The sequence below is a fragment of the Vicugna pacos genome, chromosome 26 (assembly GCF_048564905.1).
Source record: "Vicugna pacos chromosome 26, VicPac4, whole genome shotgun sequence".
Lineage (NCBI taxonomy): Eukaryota > Metazoa > Chordata > Mammalia > Artiodactyla > Camelidae > Vicugna > Vicugna pacos.
In genome coordinates, this window is record NC_133012.1 from 19,199,327 (window position 1) to 19,219,351 (window position 20,025).

The window sequence follows — 20,025 nt, forward strand, 5'->3', positions numbered from 1 at the left end:
GATATGGAACTGATGGACTGTGTTACGTGTCTGCTTCTTGGACCACATAGGACCTGATTTTTTGCCATGACTGTGCGTGGACCGCAGTTCCATGACTTTCTAAGGATGCTTTTCAGGTTCAGATATAATTTGCTGCTTAGCTGTTATCAGGGCGGCTCTATCTTTTCTTTTTTTGTCGCGTTATAGAAGAAAAATGAAATGACTGTGCTGCCCAGGATTTCTTTAAGGCCATTTCAAGGCCCATATCATGAGGATGATGACGAGTTTAGTGGATGCTGCAGTCCCTCATGTCTCCCCTTCAGGACCAAATGCCCACCCACCCAGCGCCCAGGAGTGTGTACTGCTGAAGGCTCACAACTGAGTCTCTTTGCAAGTATGGCTTCACCCAAAGTTATGCCATGGAGACAGCCTGCATGCAGTGAGTGAATGTAGGGGCACAAAGGCCCAGACACCTTATCTTCATCTGGGACAACCTGGAAGTGTTATCTCAGCACCATAGCCTCCTCTGTCCTCTGTTGAAACTTCACCAGAGTTCCACCTTCTCTCTTTCAATTTTCCTTCTTCCACTCTCTGATAGCTATTATAACCAAGGGCGACCCCCAGCGAATCTCCTGGAGGGGATCCCTTCTTTGACATCTGTTTCTAGAGAACTAACCATACTGATAATGATGGTGATGGTGACAGTGACAGTGATGATGGGGGTGCAGGACACGTAGTGGTAGTGATGGAGAAGGAAAATGAACTGCCTTTCATTTGCATTGTCCCTTACACTACAAACTAACAAATAAAAGGATTCATTTGATCCTCATAATAATGCGTGAGTGGGCAGGAACCCAAATCATTCCCAGTCTATAAGTAAGAGAACTGAGAAACGTAAAGTCGGTGCTTTGCTCGTGATCATATAATTAGGGGTAAATTTTACAGTAAATCTTGTTTCTGGTTCTCATTTTAATGTTATTTTACCTAATGATAGTGCCTGGCACTTCTCAGAACTCAGAAAAATATTTGTTGGATAAATTAGTGTGATTTCATTGGCCCTTTATCCTTCCTTTTCTCCCACTGACCCTGCTAATCAGAGGAAAATCATGTGTTAATGGTCTGATTTTGCAAGACGAACATAATGTCAAATATTCTGAATTATGTTTTCAATATATTTGCTTATACTTAGCAGCTGACATGATGAACTTCTTTTGTTTAGAAAATATGACATACTCAAGAAAGATTTCCATGACGTGCTGATACCCTGTGCTGGGGCCTGGATTTGTGTTTCTCATGGACCAGTATAACTTGAATAACAGGTATTAATGGTCAATAAGTGCACATACCTCAGGTGGTGAGTGTACCTGATGGGTCACTTCAAGTAAAAAAATACTTCTACCATATCCTAGACAGAAAGAAAAACTTTAGAGAAAATTCCCAGAGTGCTGAAGAGCATTTGAGCTCTAAGAACTGTTTGTTTTGACATAAACGCACTGACGTGGCAAATGAATTTACAAGAATTTGAGTCCACATTTGATGAGGTGTTGTTGATTTAAATTTTGCTGACTGAAATGTTGCTCCGCTACTTTGATTTTGCTTGAGTCAAGTTCTTGTTTCAAGAACTTGGATCAAGTCATGCTTTCAGGCTAGCTTGTTTAATCAACTGCCGAAAAGCTCCCTGTGGTGATCTGGGATATTCCACTTTGTAGGAGTTTTAGGTGAAGATATTCTATAGCAGAGAGAAGAAATCTTGAGCAAGAAGCTATGCACTGCAACTGACAGAAAAATCAAAACCACCATTCTTCTTTCTTCACAGTGGACTTAGACCCAGTGTCTGGACAACCAGAAGCAGAAACTGTTTCATTCATGTCAGAAGCAACTCTAGTTTGATATTCAAGTGATAACTCCTGCTAGGTATTTAAAATTTTGATAATGCTTTCCCCCTTTTCACAGTTCTATGTGCAGTACCCCAAAGTAACGAACAGAAAGTAATACTTTATTCTAAGATGCAGAGACTATACTGAGAACGATCAAAATGACTTATCCTAGATAAACGGCAAAAACATTGGAAACGTCACCATCCCTTTAGAGTTGATTTCCAGTAATCTGATCCAAGTAGAACCAACAGGAGTCTCTACATTTACAGAAAATTAATTTACAAGTGCTTAAATAAGAAATTTAGTATGGTGGAAAGATTATGTGATTTTCTGACCTTGGAAGTCATGATTTTTCAAAACCTCATTTCTCATCTTTCAAATAAAAATAATTCTGACTTTGCAGGTCGACTATGAGGAACAGATTTAATATTTATGAAACTTGTAGCATAGTGTCTGGCACATGTTAATCTGCTAAATAAATTACACTCACTGACACAGCAGTGGGACCATTACACTCTGCTTTGAAATTACAAAAGATTTTCAGTTCAGTAAAAAACAGAACAAAATGAACAACAACAGAAAGATATTCTCTGTGAGCCTAATAATTCTGAGATTTTAGGCCCTTTTGAAAGCTGCAAAAGCTGCTTTAGATTATCAGTGGTCTGAAGCTGCTAAAAGTACTTGTCCTATAACCAGTGAATGATGTAAAGTCTGGGAGAGTCTGAATTAAGCCACAGTGCCTGCCGTTGGGGATACAATGAAATCATACATGTTTTCTCAGAAATTAATGGCTGAAGAGAGTATGGAAGCCCACCGAGTGATCTCAGAAGCCACGCCTGGGCATCAGATTGCCCACCACCCACAGGGAGGGAGGACGTATTTTGAAGTGAGAGTAGGGGTTGGGAGAATTTTGCTTTGGAAGATTCTTCTGGAAAAAGCAACCAATCTGGAAAATATTTGGTAGGATCTTTTCAATACATCAGATATACACCTTTTCGCTGTTGTAGGCAACTTTAGAATGGTGGATTCAGTCTCTATCCAGTAGAAGAATTGTCTAGTCAGGTCAGTACAGGGAAAAAAGCATTTAAATAAACATTTTGTTTGACATTTGTCCATAAATGGTCGGGAATTCACTCATTTATTAATTCAGTTCAGTAGCGTTGTTCATGCTTTTGCTCTTCACAGACCCAACTCAGGGTGGAGAGCAACAACTTCTCCCTCAAAAATAATGATGACTGTAGCACCGAAACTGTGATGGGTTGGATTGTGTTCCCAAAAGACATGCTGAAATCCTAACCTTGAATGAGACCTTTGAAAACAGGGCCTCTGCAGATACAATCAAGTTAAGATGAGATCCTGATGGATTAGGGTGGCCTTACTCCAATGACTGGTGTCCTTAGAAGGAAAGAGGAACTTGGACACCGACGCACAGAAGAAAGATGATTATATGATCGAGGCAGAAGTTGCCACTAACTTTCCACAAGCCAAGGAATACCAAGGACGGGAGCCACCAGAGGCTGGAAGGAGGCAAGGAAGGCTCCATCCCCGGGGCCTTCAGAAAGGGCGTGGCTCCACCAACGTCTTGACTTTGGACTTTAAGACAGTAAATTTCTGTTGTTTAAAGCTGCCCCGTTTGTGGTACTTTGTGACAGCAGTCCTAAGGAATGAACACAACCACCATGACTGTTTTGGTGTGAAAGGTGAGGCCCGTGAAACTTAAGCAAGTTGTCCGAGGTCACCAGCTAGTGAGGGCCACTCCTCACCTCTGATGAGGTGTAGCCTGTAGACCCTTCATTTCCGGTTATTTCTCTTCAGTAGCTGAACAAACATTTGAAATCCAATCCACTGAATTCTCTCCTTGGCCTTTATATCAAGCCACAGACAAAACAGTCTGACTCATTTGTTTAGAAATCTCAGTTCCATAAATACATGACCTCGAAACTGACCGAATAAAAATTGCACATGATGCCTATGTTCATTCTGTTCCTCTCTCTTCCTACAATTTATGACTAGTGCTTTTTTCCTCCAGTTTCATGTGAATTAAAAAAGCCTCAGAAAACAGGTTCCCATCTTCTCACTGAAAATATCTTTATATTCATCAAAGCTTCCCCTGAGATGATAGCAGTAAAACGCAAAATCTTTGATTTTTTTCCTAAAGTCAGTTAATTATTACTATTTTAACAACTGTTTTCTTATAGAAAATGTCAGTTTGTTGAAGAATATATAGTTAAACACAAGCAAAGAAAACTTATACATAGCCCAATCACTCATTATTAAACATGGTTAATGTTGAGTGTAAATGCCCACTGCTTTTCCCCCATGACGATGTATCCCAAGTTTTACTTACAAAAGTGGAATTGTGCTGCTGAACATTTTTATGGGTTTATTGTTGTTGCTGTTTACTTAAATATAATATGAACATCTTCTGTGCTATAAATAGGAAAGCTCGGTATTAAAAAGTCAAATAGGGTCTTTTCTCCTGGCATTCTCAGAGCTTTCAAAATGTTCAAGTACACCAGGAAACTAAGAAAAGGATATGGTTTTCAGGGTCTCCCAAACTTTTTCTGGCCTGGGGTGCCCCTTTTGAATAGCCTCTCGTAGAACACATTTTGGAAAATATCATATACATAATGACTTTTAAACACTGAACCTCTCTCACAGAGTGGAGGTACCTCACCTATTTCTTCACTTCCCTATTACAGAAATCTATAAACATTATCTTTAATATATTCCCTGCCTACTTTGTTAAATTCCCATCCTATTTCTAAAAGAAAACATCCTATTTCAGTAACTCTAAGATGCACGTTTTCCACCAGCTAACATCCCAGGCAACGATCTGCTCCTGAGCCAGGCAGCAGCCATGACACCCTTGTCATGTGCGTGTACATAGAAACTCACTGAATGTCTTGAAAACAAAAGACGTGCACCTGCTTTAAGCCGAGCTCCTGCGACAATAGCTCTCCTGATGGCACAGAGCATTGCTTCTTAAACTTTGGGCATCTTAGAAGGTTCTGGAATAACAGCAAAGGCTACAGAAGCCCAGGCTTGTTGGAATGAGGCATTGCTTGGACCTCTATTTTTCCAACTTTTCTAAGTGATTCTGAAACACGCCAAATTTTGAAAACTACTAAATAGATGATAATACTGTGTGCGCTGCGGGGAGAGAGGGGGTCTAATTGCCACTCGGCAGAGGTGAGCACTGAACGTGAAGGAGTTTAGGAATAGCTGAACCACTTTCTCTTCTCTCTCTTTCTTTTTTGTATGCCCAGCGTGACAGATGATGAAATTTAATCCACCTACATTTAAAAGAGCTCTTCCAAGAAATAATAAAAATTTGAACATAAAACAGAGCGTAGTGCTAGAGTTTTATTGGCAAGTGTTTTTTTCTTTGTAGTGGAACATAAAATATTGATATGTCATGACTTCTGGGTCCTTCATTTTGCTGGCATGTCTTTTGGCACCTAATCTAATACCACACATAAGGAAGCGGCTCAACAAGTGTCTGATAATAATGAGAAATAAAAACCAATCAAAACGTACCGCCCTATGAGTTGCTCCATTAAAATGTATTGCCTAAACAAAGGTGTCCCAGAGCTATCTTCCTAAAATACATATGTGATCACATCTGTGTTCTTTTTAGAACCCTATGGTGGCTTCCCATTTCCTGAAAGATAAAGGCCAAAGTCCTTAACCCAGAGAACAAGGTAGTTCACAAACGGTCACACGTCTACCTTTTCAGTCTCCTCTCCCCTCATGCCCGCCCCAGCCTGTGCTTCAGCTGTACTCAACCTCTTGGGTTCTACAAACTTCAAATTTGCTTTCCTCAGCCTGGAAATCCCGTCTCTGGCAACCCCCTCCCGACCCTTTTGGCCCAATTCAAGTATAGCTCCTTATAAAGCTCAAGGACTAGTCATTTTTCTCTAGTTCCCTGGGTACAACTGTACTCAAGAGCAAACCACACTGTAAGATAACTGCTTGGGTCACGTGTGTTTTCCCCCCACTCAGAATGTGAGCTGTAAGTTAGCAACCTGACACCGGAGGAGGTTCTTGGCAAGTAGTACCTGTTAAAGCAATGTCTGTTGGACTGAAGGGAGGCGCGGCCATGGAGGAAGATACAGTTCACTCGCCACCTCCCCAGCCTGTTCATTCACTCATTCGTTCATACATCATGTCTGCATCTGCCTGCCAGGGGGCTATGCTAAGCAATGGAAATGGGGTGAAGACGAAACATAAATGATTCCTGCTCTCATGAAGTTTATAACCCAGCAGGGCAGACAGAATTTAAATACATAAATGCGCAAGAAAATACAACCACACAATGTGCATAGTCTGTCTTAACTGGGCTGCCCCAGGGCGCTGTCTGGGCATAGCTTCACTTTCAAAGTCCAGCTATAGAAGCTTTGAAGAAAAAGGTGGCTCTATCCTGACAGGGCCACCCTGAGCGGAGTCATTGCTGAGGACCCCTGACTGACGTCTGCAGGGACAGTCTGTGGCTGAGCCACTTTCATTCTCCATTTCTTCCCCAATAACAGAACACTGACTATCTGGGCCCTGATGTGCAGCTGAAGGGTGGCATTTCCAAGCCTCACTTGTAGCCAGGAATGGGCAATGACATATCAGCAGAGGAACTGGGTGGGAGTGGTGGGAAAGCTCTTCTCAAGAGGCCAACTCATAAGGCTTCACGTCAATTAAAAAAAAATAAAAGAGGCAACTCAAGCGGGAAACGTACCCCTTTGCCCTCCTTCCTTTCTTGCCTGGAACAGGGACATGATGGCTGGAGTACTAGCAGCCATTCTGGACCATGAGGATGACTTGAGGATAGAAGCCATTTTCTAAAGAGAGGAACTGAGTCTGGACGACCATGGGGCCAATATTCTACTAGCCTTGAATTCCTTGTCTCTCACTTCTGAAAGCAACAGAAAAATACACTGTCTAGTTTAAGCACTGTGGTTTGGGTTTTCCTGGGTATGTAGCCAATCCTAACTCTAACAGATACTGTGATAGGACTCTTTCTTGTGTCTTACCAAAAATTGAACAATAACTTGAGTTTGTTTACAGTGTTGAGTTTTTCATGTATTATCTTATTTGATCCTCATAAAGACCCTGCTAGACAGTCAAGGGATACATGCATTTCACCTTTATGGAAGAAAACCCACCAAGGCCACTCACGTATCTTAGACATGGACTCACGTTACTGTCTTGGCTTATAGACTTTTTTCGAAGCTTTGTCCTCATTTTAACCTCCATATCTTTCAAGATACAGTTTAGGTATCAGCTCTTAGAAGAGTTTCCTTTATCCCCCCACGTGCCCATAGTAAAGTTGGTTGTGAAGTGGTATTTTGTACCCATTTAAACCCATAAGGACTGTTTACAGAGTTAATCTTTGATGTAGACGTAGGCCTTTCCTTTGATGCAGAAAAGGTCCAAAAGGACAACATTCTGCCCAACTATCAGCACAAAGTAACTACCTAGCAATTAGCACCTCCGAGTCTGACTTTCGATAGGATGGAAAGTGAATTCTGCTTTGCATAGATTTGATAAAGCAACTACTATCCCAGATTCCGGTCCTGCCCTGATAAACGGAGCTCCCCTCCCGGATTCTGCACGCGCGCATCGGTGGGTGACTTTTCCTAGTTGTCTGTGTTGTCACTGGGGGCTTTTAGCTGTGCACCTACTAAGTCCAGTACATTTTTGTCTCTCTCTCTTTTTTAAAAAAATTTTGTTTGTTTGTTTTCAACATTTTTCTCATTTGGCATCTGACACTTGGATTCTAAAACACGTACCAAATCACATATTACTCATTGTTTGTTCATTTTGATGAATAAATCTCACGGAACAATTATACCAATTATATCAGAAGTCCTTCTAAAGGGCAAAGGGTGGCCCCTCTAATTTTCATTCCTCTGAGATTTGCGCATTTGGCTGCCTCTTCAGAGTTTACAGAGGCTGCCAAGTTTCACCTTGGGCCTCATAATTTGTTTCAGCGGCTCAGGTGAAACCAGCAGCATTTGTTTTAAAATGCTTCTCGCCGGGCATTGTTTGCTGAGGCTGATGTGTTTCATTACTAATTCAATAATGTGGTGACGGCAGAGCCCCATGATTTTCCTGTGGGGTCGGGCACGGTGCCACGTCCCCCGAGGTCCCTGGGAGCCACTGTTTCCATAGGAAACGCTGGTAAGTGGAAAAGGTCCCTTAAGATACACTGTTAATGTGGTCAGAGTGCCTCTCGGAGAACAAAGCGTGGCCCCTTGTAGGAGAGTGAAAGCCACCAACCTCCCCTTTCTAGGTAGCTTTTTAAGCTTATCATCGTGAAGTACACACAATCAAATTCCTCGGGAGCAAGCGAAGCCCTTTCCGGATGGCCAGTGGGATCTCTCGCACCGCGGGCATAGTAAACGCCAAGCGTGCTTTTCTTTAACAGGAAACAAGCCCTGGTTACCAGCGCTGGGGGACTGGGGGGCGTGGATGAGTCACTGCAGGTTGACTTTCTTCTTTTGTTTTTGGCTAACACTACAATTTTTCCCCACCTGGTACTGACACATATTAATGTACATTTTCAGATAAAGTCACTCTTGAAAGCTCCCGAAGTTAGAAGCATCTGCAAGCCCAGAGCTTGATAAACCTGAGATGTTTAAAACAACGTTGTTATTAGCCAGGCAAGACCAAGCTCTCTGGCTTTAAGCCTGGCTGACTCTTCTTTCCGTACCTACTGTGACAGTTCCTCGTTCCTCTTAATCTAGAGGGGTTGCAGAGTTTCTAGTGGGTTCTAGTAACTGCTAATGGAATTTACTTTCGTAGTGCACATACAGTATTTTTGTATTAACAGATTTCACTTTATATTTGGCTTTTAAAAACAGTTTTATGTAGCTGGCATTTATAGTCTTATTTGCCCTCTGGTAAGGTTTTGTTCTTCTGTAATCATTTTCTCATTTGTAATTCATTCAATAAGTGGATTTCCATAAGGCTTTCACTCTGCTGGGTCTGTTTTGGTTTCAGGTACCTCTGATTTATCAAGGTCATTCTGGATACTTATCAAGGTCAGACTTCCTCAGAGGATAGGAAGGCATTTGATTAATAGCCTGTGAGTCAGTTGGCTTCCCAGCATATATTTCTTGGAGTGTGGAATCTTAGAAATAAACCCAATTTGCTCTGCAGAGGTACTCCCAGCCTCTTTCTAATCCTGTCCAAGGTAGTTGTCACACTTCCCATCTTGGTCCCAGTTAGCAGTACATTTTCCATGTTATTGCTAACGTAATGAATTATGCAAGATTTAGAAAGATCTCTGGCATATCTATGTGTTCTTAGGACTTAGCAAACTCAGTCTAAGCTTTGTAACAACCTGTACTGCCTCATTAAACAAATCACGCTGGAGTTCTGTCTCCAAGTTATACAAAGAGCTCCTTTGTCATATGGGGGACTAGAGCCCTTGCAGGACAGTCACCCAGCAGTGGAGGCTGAGGGACAGGGTGACTGGAGAACATATTGCTTCAATCAATAGTGACCTTGTTGAATTTTTACAGCAGGGAAGGAACCAGATTAAGAAGGATTTCCATGTGGGAACCAAGGGATAAGTGGCTTATATCAGGACCCAGGGAAGCAGTAAATGTAAGGAAATAACAAACTTCTTTAAAGAAAGTACAAAAATGTTTCGGATACTCTCTACCCAAGTAGCCTCTTCACAGTATTAATCATCATCATCCCAGCTAGTCCATAACCTGTCAACTTCAGTTTTAACTTCGACAAACAGGCCTTTATCAAGTAATCTTACCTTAAATCTGTGTTTGTTTTGAACACTACTTTATTCTCATATTATTTCACTTTTTTAAACTTTTTATCTTGAAAACAAAGAACTCCAAAGTTACGAAAAGTGGAAAGAGTAATAAAATAAACTGGAGGAATACTACTCAGTCATAAAAAGAATGAAATAATGCCATCTGCAGCAACACGGATGCACTTAGAGATTTCCACACAAAGTGAAGTAAGTCAGAGAAAGGCAAAGATGGTATGTCACCTACATGTGGCATCCAAAAAAATACATATGAGCTTATTTACAAAACAGAAAGAGATTCACAGACAAGGAAAACAAGCTTATGGTTACCAAAGGGGAAAGGTAGGGGGAGGGATAAATTAGGAGTTTGGGATTAGCAGATACTAACTACTATATATACAACAGATAAATAACAAGGTCCTACTGTACAGCACAGGGAACTATATTTAAAATCTTGTAATAACCTATAATGAAAAAGACTATATATGTATAACTGAATCACTATGCTACACAGCAGAAACTAATAGAACATTGTAAATCAACTATACTTCAATAAAAAAATCCCTCACTGAAGACTCACCAGGTGTTACTATTTTGCCACATCTGTGTTATCCTTCGATAGACAGATATAGATGTATATAGATTTATATAGGTATAAATCTATCTTCTATCTATTGTTATAAGACCTAAATTATACCATTTTACACACACATGAGACAAATACATTATTATGTATTGTTATTCTTTCTGCTGAATCATTTGAAAGTTTCAGAGCCCACGACCCTTTACCCTAAATACTTCAATGTGTGTTTCCTAAGAATAAGAACACACATTTAAGAAACCATAATATAATATAAAATGGAGACTACACTGTTATATAACATACAGTCCATATTCAAAGCACCACTGTGTCCACAGTGGACTTCAAGGCATCCTTTTTCCTGATCCAGGGTTCAGCCCAGGATCACATGCTGCTTTCAGTTTGTCTCTTGAGTCTCCTTCTTTCATCTGCATCAGTTCCTCAGCCTTTTTTTTTTTTTTCATTTTTAAGGGACATTTACTGTTTTCTCCTAATTTTATAAGCAATACATGTGCACTGCAGACAACAGTTCCCCAGCCTTTCTTTTTCTTTCCTGATACTTGCAATGCGTAAAATAAACACGTTAGGGAGATATGATTTATACGATCTTAGGTTTTGTTTTAGAAAATCATTCTTCACTTTACAGTGTGGTGGCATAAACTTTCATACTGAAAGAAAATTTCCGAACAGGGATTTTTACCCACGTTCTGCACAATAAAACCAAAACAATTAGCAGCAAATTACTGGTTTTCCTTTATCTATCAATGGATAACTTAATAACTTTTAATTATGTAACAAATTTAATTGTGATATTTAAATCTACAAAAATTTTGAAAATACTTTTCATAGCTGCTTTGTTTAAAATTCTACACTAAGACAACAAGCCTCAATAGAGAAAACAGACCAGAGCTATGAACAGGGTATTCACAGAGAAGATAACCCAAAAGGCCATTGAACATGAAGAGAGATTCAATTTCATCAGTAATTAGAGACATGCACATTAAGACAGTAAAGAGCTACTACTTTGCACCTATTGTATTGGCAAAAATTTGAAAACCATATAATGCCAAGTATCCCCACCAGAGCCGACCAGACCAAAGACTGGAACCTGACATTGGGCAGTCCCAGTACATAACTGCTGGCAACTTACGAGGGGTTTCATCTGGCTCAGCAAGATGAGTGGGGAAAATCACATTTGTTTCATGGGAATTTGTATTTAGCAACAAACGAGTTCGAAGGGAGAATGAAAGTCAGATAACCGAGGTGGAGCAGAGCTAGAGGGCCAGAGCCACACTGACGGGCTAGAGCAGCCAGCGGACGAGGGGAGAGGCTCGGGATGGGTGAGGACGCCTGAACACGCAAAGAGCACAGCCCCCTGCACGGAGTGATTTATCACGATTAATAGAGATGCCGTGAGGGACACCGTGGGAGCAAAAAGATTGGTCTCAGTTCCTGCCAGCTTCCCAGTTCCTAATCCTGTGCAGCTCTGGGTGTTTTCCTGTTCTCTTCTTTAGCGGAGTAGAGTTGGGGTGGGGGGTACTGGGGCAAGAAGATAGAAGATAAAAGAAGACCTTCAAAATCCCAAAGGAAAATGACTTCAAAGATTCTTAAATCTAGCCAATCAATCACGTGTGAGGGTAGAATAAAGATATTTTCAGGCATACAACAAAAAACCACCTGAAAACACCAGATGAACTTAGGTTTCTTGATAACTTTTTAAAAATGCCAATATTTAACCAAAATCACTTAAGTTCTTCTGAAGTTGTAGAAAGTCAGAAAATGCGTGGTATTGAAAAGATGAATGAAAACACAGACTTCACACTCTCCAGTCACTCAGCACCTGTTCAGACAGTGTTTCAAGTCCTCGTTCAAAATGTACTGAGAAATTAGAATATTCCAAGCATGGAAGACAAATGAGACATGGACCAGGTTGGCTTTCAGGGAGCTGACAGAGCAGTATAGGAGTCAGACCACAGGGCATGACAAAGTGTGTCACAGCAGAGGCAGAGCCCAGGGACACCGGAGGCACAGAGCAGGCCACTGCTAACTCGGCCTGCGACGGACATTAGTGAGGTGGTCTACGTGAGCCAGGGGTGAAAGGCAGGTTGGGATGGAGGCAAAATGTGCTAGAGGCATGGGATCTGACTGAGATACTTTAGGTAGCAGGAACACCTGCAAGGCAAGGAAGCAAGGAATGGGATGTCATTCAAAATTGCCGAAACACGGGGAGTGAAGACTAGAATATGAGGCTGAAGTTGAAGGCAGGGGCTAGTTTAGGAGTAGCAAACTCAAACTAACTGAAGGGATGGTCACTTAAGCCAGAGCGGGCTTAAAACAATAGGAAGTGGTACCACGCGGGAAAGGCTCACCCCCTTCTCCTCAGCAGATCATGCTAACCTGAGCAGGCTCTAGCCAACCAAATGTGAATCTGACTGGAGAGAGGAGGAAAGTGAAATCTGCACCCATAGGATTCTGATGCACATAAAAGTCGGGGAATTGCTACCGAAGGCAGGAGTTCTAATGTGGGTAGGGAAATGCAGTATTTACAAAAGGGTTGATTTAATGACTGCCAGCAAACAAAGGAAGCATCTTTGTTTACAAGTCCAACATATTTAATACAACAATTTCAATCAAGTTACTAGAAACAAAACTAAACGGGATGGTGTCTGGGAAATATAGCAAATAGAATGACTGGTGACAGGATTAAAGGGTGAGGATTTTGCAGAAAGTATGAATGGTTAATGGGGTATATTATGGGAAATTCCCTGGAAAGGTGAAATTTTTAAGGAAGGGTAGGATGTGACCCATCTAACTGAGAAAGTAAAATTATTTCTGGTTTGAAGGTGAGTTTTAAAGCAAAGGACTTCTAATTTGGTTTGGACTTTTTAAAGTATTTTAATGTTACAAATAAATTGTAATTGAGTTAAAGACTCATTTTCTGCAGTAGGAAACAATAGGGATCTTTAACATTTCATTTTAAATTCTGTAATACATAAAAAGTGTATTAAAATAATTAAATACATGGAATCCATAGGTAACATCTTATTAAAATATCCTATATGATTTGGTTATTTTGGCCACATATAATGAGTCATAGGGCTTTGTTTTAGTTAAGTGGCCATAAGAGTATCATTGAAAAACAGAAAGAATGACTGCCCACATTTGCCAGTCTCCTCGATGCGCACCCTATGACGTGAAGGTACCACCTGTTCTGACAATGGTTCCAGTTACTGTCTCTACAGTGATTTGCATGTTATTAACCTGGATAGACCCGAATCCATCTAGCGAGAAAGGCTTCCCTTTCTCAATTTCACGTGAATCCCTGGCTCAGATAACACAAGTTCCTCCTGAAAGCTAAAAACTCAGAGCACTTGTACTATCGGTGAAATATTTAGAGCGATAACAGGAGCGACCCTCCGCCAAAAACGATGAGTTTGATGAAAAGAAATTAACAAGCTGTGCTGGTGCGCTGCACGTGATCAGCCACGCTTGCGAAGTCTGTCTGTTGGTTGTTGCTATGACTACGAAAAGCCAGTGGAACCCAATGAGCTGTCTGCAGCAGGGCTGGGAGGGCCAGCCATTTTACTTATGGAAAACAGTGTGGCATATTCTGCTGAGCTTTACCCTGGAAGAAGCATTTTTTAAAAATCTATTGAGGGAAGAGAGAAGTAGTGGGCATGCTGGTATTCAATTAGTACAGCCAAGCATGCCTGCAAGCTGCCATTTGGACGAGCTGTTGACTGCCTTTCCTGGTAGCTGATTTGAGAACGTGGAATGCAGGGAGATAATGCTGCATATCTGCTATCAGACAGCAGAGAAGGGTTTTGTCTGGGGAAGGCAAGCCTTCCCTGCAATGTAGCTCAGCAGCTCTCTGGCTGCTAACCCTGAAAACTAGTGACCCCAGCGGAGGTGTTTCCATCTGTGAACCCCGGTCCTGTGCGTGGCTGTTGCATATGAGTGGCAGGTCTGAAGAAGCAGGTGTGTGCTCGGACGGGCACTGGACTGTAACGCAGGCGGACGCTCTCGGGTTTACCTGCTTCCTGTTAACAGATTGTGGCTCAGACAGCATCTGCCCGCACGCTGAGGCAGAGGCTGAGAAGGAGGTCCCTGTGTCTCTACTTGACTGACAGAGGTAAGCTTTTTTGTCCTTTTTAAAGCCCAGCATAACAGTAACTCGGAGCAAAACTTAACCTGAACATTTACATTCATTGTATTCCTTGGTTTGACCAAGGCAACACACACACACACACACACACTCATACACACACACAAAATAGTGTCAGACACACAGAGTTGTTTCAGTCAGTTCAGGCTCTAGAAATCATATGATTTTTAAAAATTACAAATGTGCCTTGGGGTTTAAAATAAACAGCTGCTGTTTTAACAAGCCCTCATGGCTTATCCTTCTGGACAGCCTTCATAACCAGCAACCTTTCTCCCTTACAAACAATGGATTCTTTTATGACCTGCACTTTGACATACATTGAGAGAATTACATGGAAAATCAGCGGCTCAAAAATTGTGAAGCATTTAATTTTAAGCCTCAGAAATGATGTTATATTTAACTCCTAACACACCTCTGTATACGCTTAAATTAAGCAATTCCGTTCCCTATATAGGTCATAATAGCCAGTGGATCATGTCCTTGCTTATTCTGAACGCAGATTCTTGGTGTGCTGTTTGATTTAGTTCGGGGTAGTTGTAAAGCAAATAGTGTAGGTATTGGAAGCTGCTCACCCGTCCTTTCCAAATATCATGCATGCCACGCTAGCCCAGAGCACAACACCCTCATTGTGCTCCCTGGCTTGGAATCCAAGGAAAGAAAGGAAGTGAATCGCTGCATTGAGTTCAAGCATAGCTATAGTATGTGTTGGTAAGAATGCTGTTATTGCACCATTTTTCTCACAAGCAGATAGGTTTCAGAGATAGAGAGTGAAACCCAAAACACTACACTCCTCCCACAAATGTGCTAATATTTGCAGTGGATGTTTGCTGTCCATCGCTACGTGATAAAAGCACAGACTTTGAATTGCAGTACGAGTTGCCCCTGACTGAGTATTTCTTTAATTTATAGTCTCTTAGGAACAAAATTGTTACTTGGGATTGAAATTGGTCAGTCAAATTGGAAACCCTGGTAAGGAAACGACCGAATAATGATTAAATTCTGTTTCAGCAACATTTCAGCTTTACGTAAATCAATTCTATTGTTGGGCTCCCAGAAACGGCACATCATTTACAGTGCTATGGAAAATCTTTAAGGAAAAATATTTTGTTGCAAACTTTGACTAAAAGCCTCTATGTGCTAAAGATGGAATCTACCATGAAAAGTAAAATAAATAGTATCTGAGATCTACTTCTAAGAAATATATTTTTATTTGCTAGACTTTTCCTCAAAATGCAGATGACATAGGAGTCACTTTTTAATTTTAAGTGTAATAATATAATTTTCATTGCTACATATGAGTATACATCACCTGTTTCACATATATAGCAAAGTCAATATGCCCTTCGATAAGATAGTTACAAAGCATTGGGAGAATATTTTTCAAAACTCTGTTCTAAATGTCAGCAACATCCATGGTATAAAAATATTCAAAAAAAATCAAGATATTAGCAGTCTTGGTCCAGAAAATCATTTCCTTGTTTAATGATAAGAGCTTTAAACAGGAATACATCTATTTATGCATGTGAGACACTGTATAAGATAAAATGGTGAAATGATAGCATTGTACTTCACATAGTTTAACTTGCAAAGGAAAGCTGAATGAACTGACTTAGTGTTGAGTCAAATTCTATAATAAAAATATCAGCTAAGGAAGTGATTCTGTTATAACAGAACGAAAAGTGGAAAAAGTCTCTCTTCGGTTTAATTTCTGTCAAAGCTTTGCACGGCGAAAGGAATTCTCAGAATTAACGCAGTTGAGAAGTCCAGCAGCAAGAAAATAATTTTGTATTCGTTTTTCCTGGGGGAGCTTTTAGAAGAACAAGGTGTGGACATACCTGAGTCTGTGTCCTGATCCTTTTGTCACACCATGTGTGACAGGAACCTTAGCCCGCGGGAAGAGTGACACATAAACTTTATACCTGTGGGTTTTTACCCCTACATTAACAACCTTTTAAGGGGATATGCTATAAAAGGTTAGCTTCCAAAATCCACTTCTGCATGGCACATCTACATGGTTATTAACACAACAATATTGAAAACCAGACACAGATATAATCCCTATCTTTCAAGACTTTGCATCTTGGCTTTTATCTATTTATGTACTCTTATTTTCTGCCACTTCCCAACTCACCTGCTAGCAATAGCAAGTACTGTGTAATTTCCAAACGCACTGTGCCGAACTTGCAAAAAGGCCGGTGACTTCTGTATAGACTTTTTCTCCAAATCTTCCCCACAGCAGCAGCCAATTGCCATGCATCCTTCAAAATGTAGCTAACATGTCTCCCCAGACACTTCCTCACCACCTGTATTGGCTATCGCTGAATCTTATGTCTGTAGCTCTGACTACGGCACCATATCGCATTTGTCTCTCTCACGGGCTTCCAGAGTTTTACTGACCTCTGGACGTACTTCGTCCAGGGTCCAGAACTTGGCATTCAGACATTGTGCTGGTAGCCTCAGACTTCACCATTTTCCTATCAATTACCGTAAATACAGGCTTGATCTCAAAATAGAGGTTCTATTATCTATTACACTGTTTTTGACTGGAGAAACTCAAAACATTTAAAAACAGCAATGAGGCTTTAATTTCTCTGATATGAAGTTATAGCTTCAAGATCACAATCTGATAAAAGCTATCAATGTCCTACACTACAACAGAATTTTCAGAAGAAAAATTTTATAACCTATAAGTTAAACAGCTTGAAAGATTTAGTATCTAGAAGACGTTATTTTTCTACTATAGCTATTATCAAATTTTCAGGGGAAAATGAGTATATAGTAAGTATCCCCATTGGAAATGTGCTCTACTATCAGGTCCTTTAAAACTAATGTTGAATTGATGGTGATTGATAGTCAATTATAACAAAGTTACGTATGGAACTGTTTTTCGAAGCCAGAAAAAAGTAGAGATCATGAATTAGAAAGAGACCAAATGATTAATATAAAGTCTACAACAGCAGAATTTCTTTTAATTTTTCTAAATAAACCTGAAGGTTTACTGGTAATAACTGGTTACATTATATATGCCCCTATGACTTGAGTTCCTGGGTAACAGAGAGAACAGACCGTTGGATCACTCTCGATACAGATATGTGTTTGGCTGTAGAGACTTCCCCTTCTTTTTTCTATATTAGATGCCATGATTATTATTTTGTAAAGCCTAAATTTTGATAGTATTTTTATGGAAAAATTATCACGATGTTGGAGTCAAAAATCAGAATGTATCAAAAATGACATGATGAATGATTAAACATACAATCCCCATGTCTCTAAGATATCTATCTTGAAAGCAAAAGTTGGAATTAACATAGTATGAATTTGTGTACATAAAATAGCAAAGATTAAAAAATTTTAAATATCCAAGTGTTTGGAATTAGAAAGCAAAATATTTAGGAAACTACATAAATTCATATTTCTAGACATTTTAACATTATTTTTCCAGGATTAAATTTTGTAATCAAAGTAAGATGAACAGTAATTCTTAAGTCTCACACTGTCCTTTAAAGGTTTAGTTTGGCCTATCTTCCAGCTGATTTTAATGTATAGCATGCTAATTAAATAATAGCTCAAGTTGAAATTGGTTCTATTCATCTTAAAAACGAATTAATCATGTTTATTATTTTAAGTTGTATATGGTAGATTTTAGGAAACATGATTCTACCATATTTCTGCATATTTTTAAGATTTTCCGTTTTAAGTAAATTATAACATTTTGAAGGCCTAAATTATAAATAACCATGTTTGATATTCAGATGAAGTGAGCATACTCTTATTGCATTTTATAATGAAATATTGCAGTATATAATTGTATTATATAATTTTCTAAAAGTTCCTCAAGCTAATCATTTAATTATGGATGTCTATGAAATTCTAAATTACCACTGCAAAGAATCACATGGAGATTTTCAAAATCTCTTTACATACATCATTTCTGAAAAAGTTAAGATATATACATTCATCTATAAGGGAACACTTCGATAATTACTGAGTTCTAATATTGACAAATAAGAACCTCATTCCAGTCTAAGCTCACTTAAAGTGATCTTATTTGAATAAATGACAGACAACCAGCAAAAAGAGGTTTTTATTTTGAGTTCTGGCAACATGATATATTCACATGGAACTATAATACACTTAACCCTAATCTTCAAAACAGAAGTTTTGCCAACTAGGAATTTTAGCCACAAAGCCAGTGGTTTCCTCTTCCCCGTACAGGTCTGATATGCATAAATCCAATATTAATTCTGCACCTTTGAAAAGCATTATTTGAGCAAAAATCCAGAAAACTTTCACTTTTCCTGACTCTAACCAGAGGTCTCACTTTAAAGGAAATTTTCCTATCTCAAAAAAAAAAAAAAAAACTAGCAATATGCTCATTATTTTTCCTGATTTCTTTTTCTACCCATGTTAGAATTTAAGGAAATTTTATTTTTAATTAGAACATCATTTGAAAATTTTAGTGATATTTTGGTTTTTTAATTTGTACTGTTGCCTCCTTTTAAAATTTTTGATTTTTTGTATAACCTAGACATTCAGTTCTTCTAACTTTCCTTTGAGATGTTTTCTCAACAGTTGGTGTAAATTGCATATCAAAGATACTTTCTTATAATGAATTGTATCCTCTGCTTTAAGTAGCAAAGTTAGTCCAATCAATGTAGAAATAATTCTTCTTTTTAGATTCCTTTTCCTGGTAAATCTTTTCAGGAATGGCTGAACAGGAGGGGCAGCATAAACCTCTCAGGCTCCAAACCTTCTGACCTTCTACTCAGTTTGGTATCCTCTGGAGACAAATGTGATTTTTAAGGATCAGCCATAAGGAATCCCAAAAAACTGTAGCAAAAAAATAGGCTTCTAACCAAGAGCTACAGCACTTGTTACAAAAATCTTTAAGACCAAGCAGGGAATAGCATAACAAATGGGAAATTTTTAAAATGCACACACACACACACACACAAATATGCAAATAAGACCTTTAAGGAATAACTGGCCATGTCAGAGGAAATGTATTACTATTAATGTTCATTCTGTCCTCCTCGACAAAGCTGAAGTCCCTGTACCTACTTTTAGTTGAGGGTAGCCACTTCTTCAGAGACATCTGGTCCTCCATGAAGGTGACCATTTGTGGAGACTGCAGCCTTGCTGATGGAAAGAAATATGCTTAAGCTTTTGACTGTGTGGGGACTCATCCTCCACCTGTTACACGTCAGCTACTTCTGCCTCTTTGGGTCATATTAATGGCAGATCTTAACGCTTTATACGGTCCTCCACTTTACACTATTAACCAAAAAAAATTTAAGAAAGCACCATTTGGTTGCTTAAAAGTGAGCTACATTGTAGGTTATCAAGATGTCTTCACACCTAATGATTTCAATTCTCTGCGCTAAAGTTAACAAAGGAAAAGAGATTAGATAACAGTTTCAGCTGTTCCTGTGCTGTGCCATCCCGGGAACAGTTTGAGCACTTTCTGAAATAAGTACACTTAATCTGTCAGATACATAATTGCAGTACAGTAAATGCTATGTATTATATCCTGTGTGGATAAATAACTTTAAAAATTGCCTCTCAGTATCTAGATTTGGAGATGTATAGAACATAGCATTACTAGGAGTGAAGACAAAAATTTTCCAACCACTTAGCTGTTCTGGGACAATGTGCA

General features: G+C 39.5%; 2 protein-coding genes across 2 annotated transcripts in view; one reads left to right on the plus strand and one right to left on the minus strand.

Moving 5' to 3' along the window:
- Positions 1 to 20,025, minus strand: part of TLR3 (toll like receptor 3) — a 221,518-nt gene that overhangs the window by 145,227 nt on the left and 56,266 nt on the right. The window lies entirely within an intron of this gene.
- SORBS2 (sorbin and SH3 domain containing 2) overlaps positions 13,778 to 20,025 on the plus strand; it is a 185,471-nt gene continuing 179,223 nt past the window's right edge. Inside the window, exon 1 of the mRNA XM_031691415.2 lies at positions 13,778 to 14,336. The gene's annotated coding sequence lies outside the window, so the exon portion shown is untranslated. The remainder of the gene's footprint in view (positions 14,337 to 20,025) is intronic.